The sequence below is a fragment of the Dufourea novaeangliae genome, unplaced genomic scaffold (genome assembly GCF_001272555.1).
Source record: "Dufourea novaeangliae isolate 0120121106 unplaced genomic scaffold, ASM127255v1 scaffold39, whole genome shotgun sequence".
NCBI classification, from domain to species: Eukaryota; Metazoa; Arthropoda; class Insecta; order Hymenoptera; family Halictidae; genus Dufourea; species Dufourea novaeangliae.
Genome location: NW_015373918.1, coordinates 450,365 through 461,113, shown reverse-complemented (window position 1 = coordinate 461,113; position 10,749 = coordinate 450,365). Strand labels below are relative to the sequence as shown.

Below are 10,749 nucleotides of genomic sequence, written 5' to 3'. Positions count from 1 at the left end.
TTTTCTTCTAAGAAATATAATCTTTCTTTATTTGAAGAAACATTATTTCTCAAGACGATTTCAGACATGGCATACTTGGTTCATTTTTAGTTTAACCAGAATATATAAGAATTGAAACTTTTAGGGTGATTTTATAGTTATGCCACGTAGTGTAGTCCCACGTAACATTTTCATGGAACTTTAGATGGTAATAAAGATCGAAATTGTACCTCTTAAATAAAAAGTATTGAAGTCTTAAATAATTCATTTTTAGTCTGACGACGGGGTGCTGAGCACTGTACACCTAAAACCCCTTAAGAACCGTATCTTGTAATATTTGCAAAATCTGTATCACGACAAAATAAATCAAATTTAAATGCAGCACTGTAAATACTTTCTAAAAATTTTCAAAGAATTCCAGTCAAACAGACTAGGGGACAAGCAATAAAACGGGTTTTACCGCGTACAGTATGTTTCGCTCATGGAAATTAAATCAAAAGTAAAATTATTCATCTGATGTCTGAATGAGTACTGCAATAAACTACAAAATCGGTCGATGTGATCGTAGTGGCGAAGTGGAAGGAAGTACCACATGGTGAGACGCGTAAAAACCAGGTACACTCACGACCTGAAGCTCTGTATCCAAAGTAAGCTCGATCCCCGAGAAAAAAGGCTATTTTCCGACCGTACGAGAGAAAAAAGTCGACACCCGCCGTCTGGACGTCCGAGGTCCGGATAATAAAATCAATCGGAAGTGAAAAAAATATCGTTCGACAGATGGAAAGACGTTCCCTGAATCATTTATCTGAAACGTCTGGGAAATGTAGTTCGGGCGACCGTTTACAGTATTCAAGGTGTCGCTGAGGGCTATCGCTCCCGTTTCTTTTTCTCCCACCGTTGGCCTCGGCTACTCCACACGTATTCGAACACAGTCATGAAAGCTCTCCGCTTGAAATCGCTTTGATTTATGACCATAATACGCGGTTGATTTAGCAACTGCGGTCGACGCTTTGATGCGAGCTGTGATTGCGCTTCTTATGCGTTCCAAAGTTCTCGCTACGCTGTGGGGGGTGGGAGGATTAACATCGAATAATTTTCCCCGTAAATGAGACTTTGCTTAACCGGGGCGAAAGCTTCGGGGAACTCGATGAACGTGGCCGAGTTTTATAAAAGCCAACGAAACGACCGTGTACAGCGGGGAACGGGATTAAATTTTATTCCTGTTCAGGGCGAAACCGTTGGATTCTTAAGGAATTTTCTCACGTTGATTTCATGTTTATGTATCATGATCGCGAAAGAAATGTTGCTTGGAAAGTAAATAATTCGTGTGGAGATCGGGGCTAAATGTTGCGATTTTGAGAGAACATAAAAAACGACTGGGATATAATGTAGTTATTTTCTTCATTAAATTTATTATATCTTAGGATTCTACGCTTATGTTTAATATAGTGTAGGTTCGTCATAGGAAGCGATTTCTTTGTGGCTGATCGAAACGGAACTTCTTACCTGTTCGTGGGGCTAGTTGTTATTGCATTAGAAAAAATTGTTACTAATTGTAAGAAATAGGAGTCGTCTTTTCATGAAATATTTCATGTTCTAATGAAATAAAACACAATTTTAGTAATAATATTTATTTCTTAAGATTCAGATCAGCAAGAATCTTTATAAGAACACCAAAACAATATACTAATCATAAACATTATCTTTGGTGTAAAAACCATGATCTACTAACCAGCCTTATGTTCAACTGTTTGTATTGACAACAGTAAACCTAATATAATTAACTAGCCTTCTAGAGGAACAAAATTACAAATTATCATACGACTCATCAGAATAACAGTTTGGATAAACGTATACCTAACACCGTATTATGTCATTTGGTCAATATAAACGAAACAGTGAATAATACCGTACTTAAATAATCGAAATGAATAAAAAATAGTGAACTTAACAGGTACGTGACTACGTCCATAGTATAAACATACGATTCGTTGTCGAGGATGCTACCAAAATGGATGACAGAGTTTCTTAAATGACTGACGCGGCAAAAACAATTAAAAGCACAAGACCATCTTTCTTCATTTTGAAGATATAGACCTTGAAACAACTTACTCCCGTAACTTTTAGTTCCTGTCTTCCTACTTGTACTGACCACGAAACTTGTAAGCGTACATTTTGTAGCGAAGCTTAAGTTATATCCGGCTGAAGTAGTTATGATGAATTCGCCATGTACACGTGAAATATTCAAATCGTGGGTTCAGGGCCGCGTTTACCATTAGGCAAAATAGGCATGTGCTTAGGGCCCGCTGTAAAGAGGGGTCTACATAGAGGTGCTTGTCATTACTGCATGAAATAAATAAAACAGCAGATTTTAACATCTAATCACAGTTTCCTCAGTTTACGAAGTAGTGGAGCTACAACAATTAAGAACTCGAGCAACGAAATCTGTTCACAAAATTAACGATATGTATAACGACCGATGACGCCACTGTGGCATCCCAAGAATATAATCTTTTATTCAAATTTATTCAAATTCCTTATGTACAAAACAAAAACCATATTTCACTAATTCTCGGCCAAAAACCGCCACCGATGAAAGTAACTCGTGAAACCAGACGGCCGTCAACAGTGTCAATTCCCATTAACGTTTGTTGCACTTCGTCAGAAGTGATACATTATACACATTCCGTTCGAAGCGACATAAATAAGTAGAGATTACAACGCGCACAGACATTAAAAAACAAAACACATACACTTCACCAGAAAACCGCGAAAAACAGGCGTCGTTCTCTTCATTCGAACGTCGCGTCGTTCCTGCCACGTTCACCCGATGGAAAACAATCTCCGCGATTCACACTTTCCCGTCGGTGGGAAATAAATAATTCCCCGGCGCGGGCACTCGAGACAAAGCAAATAATTCATTCGATAAATGGCGCGTGCGTTGCCTGGCGCGGCGAGTCCCCCTCCCCCACTCCTCTTAACACAGCCCACTCGTCCGCCTGGCTCGGAAAAGGCTGCTCGGCTTAATAGAAATTTAATTGATCCTTCGACTATGCGCGGTCGGACGTAATGCAAATTGAAGTGCTCCGGTGAACGAGCCTGTACGAGAGAGGGCCGTAGGATGAGGGCGCGAGAACCGTAGAAGAGCGACGTAGGGGTAGCTAGCGCTGCTAGCACGAAGGTGTGAGCCCGTATCTAAAGGGGTGAGAGACCGTGATAGGGAAGGGGAATGGTGGGGAGTAAACGTGGGAGGCTTTGGGCGAGAGTCTGCGATGGGCAGAGAGTTTCTGTGCACGCGCGTGGACACGGGGACAAGAGTGAACAGCACCCTCTTGTGTCCCACGCGGCTCAGTTCTCCGCTACAACCAAATATCTATCTCTCTCTCTACCGCTCCTCTTTATATTCACCCCAGCCGACCTCTTTCTATCTGTCTCTGTTCCTGCCTGTTCTCTCGCGCACTTCCAATCATGTTTGTTCATTGTGTACTTCGATCTCTTGGTCACACAATTCGCCTCGGTTTCCGATTCGCCTTCGTGTCACTCGTTCTTCCGACCAACGATCGTCAACCGGTGATGAGAGCGATTCCATCATAGTTCGAGAGTTGTCGACCGATGGAAGTCCAGGTACCACCGAATAAAGTCGAGTGGCGAACGATGGGGAATTTTGTTTGGGATGGTGAACTCGCATGCAGGATGGGTTTAGACGAATATCAGTCATGTTAAACAAAAACACGTGCCGGTAAAACAATGCAGATGTTTGGTTCGAAGTTGGTTAAGTTTAATAGTACAAGAGGGTTCGGAACTCGAGTTCTAAAGAAGAAGTGACTATATGAGAGCCTGGAACTATTGCAAAATTAGCCAAAGGAAGCTATTCGATTCGGCAGATAGCAGCTTGATGGATGCTTATGTTGGAGCTGTGATAGAAGCTAGAAGAGTGTCGATCGAAGCGGCGATAAAAGCTGCTCAAAAATATCGTTATTTGGTTTATTTATAGTGGAGCTGCGATAATAAGATGAACCACTTAAACATGTTCACCTTCATTCTGAAGAAGAATTATCATCTCCAACTTCTCCAAATTGTTACATTGAAACGAGTCTACACAATAAACGTACAAAATGCGTGCATCCTATTAATACTAAAACATATGAATTTGGAGACTTTCATCATTAATATAATGATCCAAAAAAGTATTATCAAAACTTTTTTGAATAAATGCCAATCAAGTAGAACAAAACATAAAAATAAAACAGTAACATTCTAATATCGACAATGTACTGTATCCAGGCACTTATGGACGGTAGTGTACTCAAACACAGTCTGTCTATAAGTACCCAAAAGACTAATGCGTTGAAAGCATGGATTTTGACCGGTTGAATTCCTCCAGAGAACGCGTCAATCGTGTCCCAGGTCCACGGCTCGTCACCCAAACAGAGATTACCAAGTGTATCGAGCCCAAATGTTTCATGGAAAGATCCCCGCTGAAACATTTTCCACAAAGCTCCCCTACGAACGTTCGCGTGATCACAGTTTCCAATGGCTCCCATCAACCACCGCGGTCATTTCATCATGAACTCCTATGACCTATGCAGCACATCGTCCCGCCATCACCGATGCCACCGCCGCGTGTCCTTGTTCTCACACGTTCGAGTAAAATCCGTTCGGGTAGGCAGGTACCACCGTTAATCCTCTCTGCGCCGACAGGATCACATAACAACGACCTCAGGACGATGCTGGGCACATCATTGACCCACACAGAATACATTGTCGCGGATGATGTCATCAACATCAGCCTTCGTGACCTTCCCCACCTAGGGTACAATGTGGAGATGGGTCTAGATGACTGTTTATAGGCGCCGTGAAACCAACAACTTTGCCATCCAGACGAAATTACCGCGTCGAATAACCCCGTTATTCGTTGCTTTCTATCTGGCAGTCGGTTGTCCATTGATGTATTGTCCTCGTGTCTGTTGTGTTCGATCGCGCGCGCTCTGCTGTTCCGGAACGGTAGACTTGTGGGCCTGACGGGGGGTTCGTTTGTTTTGGATCGAGTCGATTAACGAAGAAGTTTGTTGTACAGTCAGAGTCAAAATTGAGTATACAGTTCACTAAGGTGAAATTTATGTCAATACTTCTGTTGCATTCGACTTGCAAGTTCAAGGTAGTAATACAGCTGAATATGATGTCCTTGACACTTTTTAGGGGACAAGAAGATCATCGCCTGAATCAGCTTAAGAAGTTTCATCGTGTATCCGTTGAATCGATTTTTTAGCTGTAAAATCATGAGTGGCGTGAAACATATTTTCGTGCAATGAAACGTGTGGATTTTAACAGAAGAGAAGTTACGTGTATCAATTTTTAAAGGAAAGATGAAACAGGCAACGTCCGTAGATCAAGCACCGCCAGAAGCTGCGGAGAAGAGCCTGGATGGTTAGCACGCGACTCGAAGACGTTCAAGAAATGGCCGACTTTGGGGAATGATGTATTAAGATAAACACTTTCCCAGATTCATCATGCTTTCAGGAAACATATTTTATTTTTCGTTCCGTCCGTACGACGGATTAGCTGCGTGCCTGGATAAACGAACCTTCTTCACGCTACTTCGCGTGAAGGATTAGCGAGCGGTACGTCTCGTCTATTACCCAGCCAGGTGCCCGCCCTCAAAGGTAATGAAAATCGAAATAGGACTCGGGGAACTCGAAAAGGCACAAAAAGAATCGACATGATTCCCAACAAAGCGGTCTCGTACATAAGGGCCGCGCAATATTCTCCCAGGATCGCGTATTACTTTGTACATTCGATGATTTGATTTCGGAGAAAGAACGGCACGCGATTGTCCGATGCTCGTCTTATGAGATTTCACCGGAGATTGCAAGCTGGAAAAAGTCGTTTATCATTTCGACGACGATGTCTCTGATTATGTAAAACTTGTAATATTGATTATTAAAAAGTATAGAAAGCATTCGATTAATATAGGGTAACTTGTAAAAATTTACGTTTAATTATTATAAAATTAAATTCTGACATCCATATTTTGTAATGTAATTAAACATTGGGTCATTGAAGACTCGTGGACTACATAAAGAAAAATGGCGAGGGGCCTTTATTAAAATTGTAATACGATTATTTGTCTTTAATATAGAGAAGGTAATCATGTTAACGTTATAAATATCAATCCATCGAAAGAAATGATTGATTAAAATACGGAAATGTAAAAATGAACTGAAGTCAGACGAGCTATTTGTAAGTTATCGAATTTTATGTATTTATAGGCTACAGGGCTTTGCGAAATACAATGAACGGCAGAACATTCATCGAACGCAACGATTACTATACTTTATTCTGAATCCAATAAAGTCCTTAAAAGAAGAATGAAGTTCCTACATTTGCTTTTATCTCCATGCATTACTTTGGAAAATGTCATTTTGCATAAAACTCCACTGTCTATTTAATAAGTATCGTAAATTTATTCTTTTACAAACAAGTGATATAAATATCAGCCTTTCCAGACGCGATCTACATCAATCCCAAGAATCAGCGTCAGATAAATTCCAACCACAAAGCGATGTTTATGTATTATTTATTCAGACACAGCGATATAACATTATTTTCCCGGAATCGTTACGAGTGCACGTTCGAAACCACGAAAACATCGAAGTTGAAAAAATCTCAGTACTATTTTGTTTTTTTGTAAAATACGATAGTCGAAACGTTCCACACGCGATTCATTCGCGAACGTCGAACGGTGATCGAGCCATCGAGAGAGACGGTCGCATTATTATCGGGGAACATTTTGAAATTTATACATATCTCGTAACGAACGGTATCGTCCGCCCGTTACACTCGTCATTTAACGGTACGTGGAAGTAGGCAATAACGGCGGGAATAAATCAAAGGGCAAACAGATACGCGGGGGACGGCGACGAGAAATAAAGGGGTAATAATCGTAAAACATGTAAGAGTCAGGCGTGAAATACATTTAGAACGAAATCAAGCGGGTATAACCGTGAAGGGTGGGGGATCAATTCTGTGACTACGTACCCTCGAGGAAGGAGCATTTCATGCCACCCAACTCGTAAAATAACTCCAAACAAGTTCTGATAAATTGTAGCCGTCACAGCACGTGCGAAGCGTTCTCCATTAGTTACAACGTTTTCCGCCAGAATGTGCCCCTGTCTTTTCCGTGAAACACATGCTCTTGCTGCTATCAGACGTCAAAATTTGTTGCACACGTGCTACGAACTATTGGACAGGACAATATGTCTCGTTAATAAATTTATTCACGGAATAAACGCTGAACCTGCTCCTCATAAGAACATTTCGAGACACGGGGCAAGTCCTTTGGCCATAATCTGTAATCGACGAGACGAGAAGTAATGAAATTGTTTTTTTATTATTGCTCAAACCGACCTTTTAAATATGTCTTTGAAAAAAATTCAAAAATTCAATTAAGTTTACTCCATAAAATCAAACGAATTGTACATGGAACATTGTACCGCATTTTCAACAGTTAGAGAAATAATAGCGTGTATACACTTAAACCGGGCATACTGTATGTATATTAAAGTATACAGGGTGAGTCAATAAGAACTACTGTCTAAAATATCCCGTTACCCATTGGTTGTATCACAAAGGTTCTAATGAATTACGTAGCATTTCAAGGGATCGGATCGAACAATTAGATTTTTTATATCTTATTTTTTTTTAAACATCATTGTGACCTTGAGCTTTTTCAAGGTCAATGCATCATTCTTTAATACAATCAAAATCATACCGATCTGTATCCCGTGAAAACTATCGTACTAAATCACCGCAGATCAATTTGTCTACAAAACAGATGTGTCAAACATCGAGCGGGTATGACAGGGGACACGATATTGCTTTCCCTTGAAATTATTTTCCAGTCGATCCGCCGGGATGCACACCGTCCAACGAGGAGGAAATCGCGCGAATTCGTACAAAGGATCGAAGTAGAATTAATTAATTATCGACGCGGTCGAACGGGCGTGACGCGAGAGACATAGGCCGGCACACATGTCCGGGCCAAATTTGATACGAAATAGTTCATATCTGTTATTAGCAATCGGAACCGGGGCGAGGCGCTGGCCTATCATTCGATCGACATTGATTCGGCCAAAACGCGTCAAAATTGAGCCAACTGCCCCCCTCCCATCCCTCGACTGGGGAGCAATTACCAGGTAGCACAGAGGCACGATCTGTTCTCGCGACGGGCAGGCCTAATTCAGAATACCGCAGATATCGTGTACCACCCGGCTGAGGTGTATAGCGTGTCGGCTAATTGATGCCGGTTTATTAGCTGCCTCTTTCGGCCACGAAGGCGTGAACTGCCGGAATATTACTCGACGCCTGCCTTAAGAGAGAGGGGACGCGCCTGAGACAACCAGACTGGGTAGATGAAAGGGGACGAAGCTTTCGGGATGGCATGGATGTATTGGCAATGGAGGGGATCGTCATGATTGAATATAATACTGTGTCCAGGTTCTAGCCACGTTTCCTGACCCGATTGACACCGCCATTGTTCTCCGAAACTGTTCTAAGGTCGCGCCCTTCCGAACGCCTTCCGTCTTTCCAGCGAACCTCGTGACTGCTCCACCTCGCCTGATGTATATTCTCGCGGAGCCATTAGTATGCAACGTGCACGTAAGTCAGGTACAAAGTTGAATTACCGCCACATTGTGGTACAAGACGTTGGACCAGGTGATACCAAACTAGCCGACCAGAAAGTCTTCTCGCATCCGGCACACGTTCGCCGGGGGGGTTAAGGATGCCTCGAATCGCTGCCTGGTCTCTTGCTCTTTTTGTAGTTATGGTCCTCGCGTGCGCCCACTCGCCGGGGGATCTTTCTTTTCTCTTTGTCGTCGCGCGCGGAGAGATGCTTGAGTTGTGATCGTGGGAAGGTTTTAAACACTGTGATATCGTAGTTCGTCACTTTCAATCGTTACTTTAAATAAGCTTGATTGGAATCGTTCAGTTTCGAAGAAGGACAGATATTCTCTGCGGGTGTAAAGTTAATTTACGTTGATATTGGTTGAAAATATGAATGAAACAGTAGTTAGGTATGCTTATTCGGAGCCTGACCATTCGCTAACTACGAACGTGTAATGAGTTCACATTCCATTTGTGAATTGAAATTATTATATATAGTCAATATGTATATTTTTTATTTTCTTCTTGAAAATAAGTCTGAATAGTAAAAAACGAACTCAATAATCAAGGTCTCAGATTACGACGTAACAGCAATTGTAAGAGTTTGTGTTTATATTAGTGGATGACTTATCTAAAGAAAATGCTCTTATCGCGTTCAGTGACTAAACGAAGATAGACCGAAACTTACACACGGTGTTATCACTAGTCCAAGGTGAAAAGTTGAGCACACATGACTGATCCATGGACGTCATACAAATGGTGGCAACCTACGCTCAGAAATTCAATAAATAGACTTCGACGCGAAACCGCAGTGAAGTAGGTCAGTCTTATGCTTTGTTAATAATGGAAACATTGTATTTGAAATCTCTTCAAGTTCATTGACATTAGGCATGGGAAATAGTTCGTTTGTGAATCCGTAAGTTACTAAGTCAAGAATGTTAAAATTATCCTGTTCAATTAAACATTTCCAATTGAGTTAGGCGAATCAGTAAGACGTGGGATACCTGTTAAGCCTATATTCTGTGGTTAAGGTTCGTTAAATGGTTTAGATTGGGTTAGGCCTCAGTTAGATGAGTTAGTAGGTCAGGGGAGTGCGTGTTAAGCCGGCATTCTGCGATGCAGGTTCGTTAAATGGTCTAGATTGGGTCAGAGCTGGGTTAGTAGAGTTAGATCTGGATTAGGCTGTATAATTTCAGGATAACTGCGTTAAGCCATTTGCGTCGAGATTACGCAATTTGAATTTGTAGATGTGCTGAACGTAGAACGTCCTTTGCCAAGAGTTAGCATCATCTCCGCGGAAATAATCTGTTTTCATTTTCGTATCACGTTTGAAGAAAATTATGCGATAAATCAGTAGCGCATAGGAGTGTGTTTTTAATTTTTTAAGGCAAAATGTAAAATTTATTAGCTAAACATATCGAATCTGACAATACTCTGACGTTTTGCTTCCTTCTTGCGTTAGAAGGAAATACACGTGTGATGAGGTACCTTTTTATCATTAATCTGTATTGTATTAAAATTTGTTTAATTAATCTGCCTCTTCGAAGCAATTTATCTTTTATACCTCTTGTTTGAAATTATCAAGTGATTTTCAATTGTGAAATTATATTACGAGAACAGAATATGTAATAAAAATGAGCGATCGGATTATATCGAATGTACCATTTCCATAAAAGTGAACATTACCCGAACGAAAGCTGTAATCTGTAAATTTTTTCTTCATTCCTGGAAGCAATTATTTCATATTACAGTTCATTGAACATAAATTGTTTTTAATTTCATAGCGTGGAAAAAAATGAATGTTTCCGCCCGGGATCGAACCGGGGACCTTGTGCGTGTGAAGCACACGTGATAACCGCTACACTACGGAAACTGTGTTTTGTGGTTTCGAACTTTTGGTAGAGTTCATTTCGTTTGGACATTCATTAAACGTTAACTGCATAAAATAATTTACAACCATATGACGCATTTTTATTAATATTATTCTTTCTGTAAGTGTATAAGCAATGCAAATAAGATTACGCATATGTATGCTATAATATTGTTGTATTAACTAAATATAATAATTTTTATTTTTTCAATCATCAATACTCAATATACCAAGAG

At 40.8% G+C, this 10,749-nt stretch overlaps 1 non-coding gene across 1 annotated transcript; it reads right to left on the bottom strand.

Annotated features, from left to right (window-relative positions):
- Positions 1-10,443: 10,443 nt before the first annotated feature.
- Positions 10,444-10,516, bottom strand: Trnav-cac. The gene has a single exon. It is a non-coding gene; the product is annotated as a tRNA-Val (tRNA).
- Positions 10,517-10,749: the final 233 nt, after the last annotated feature.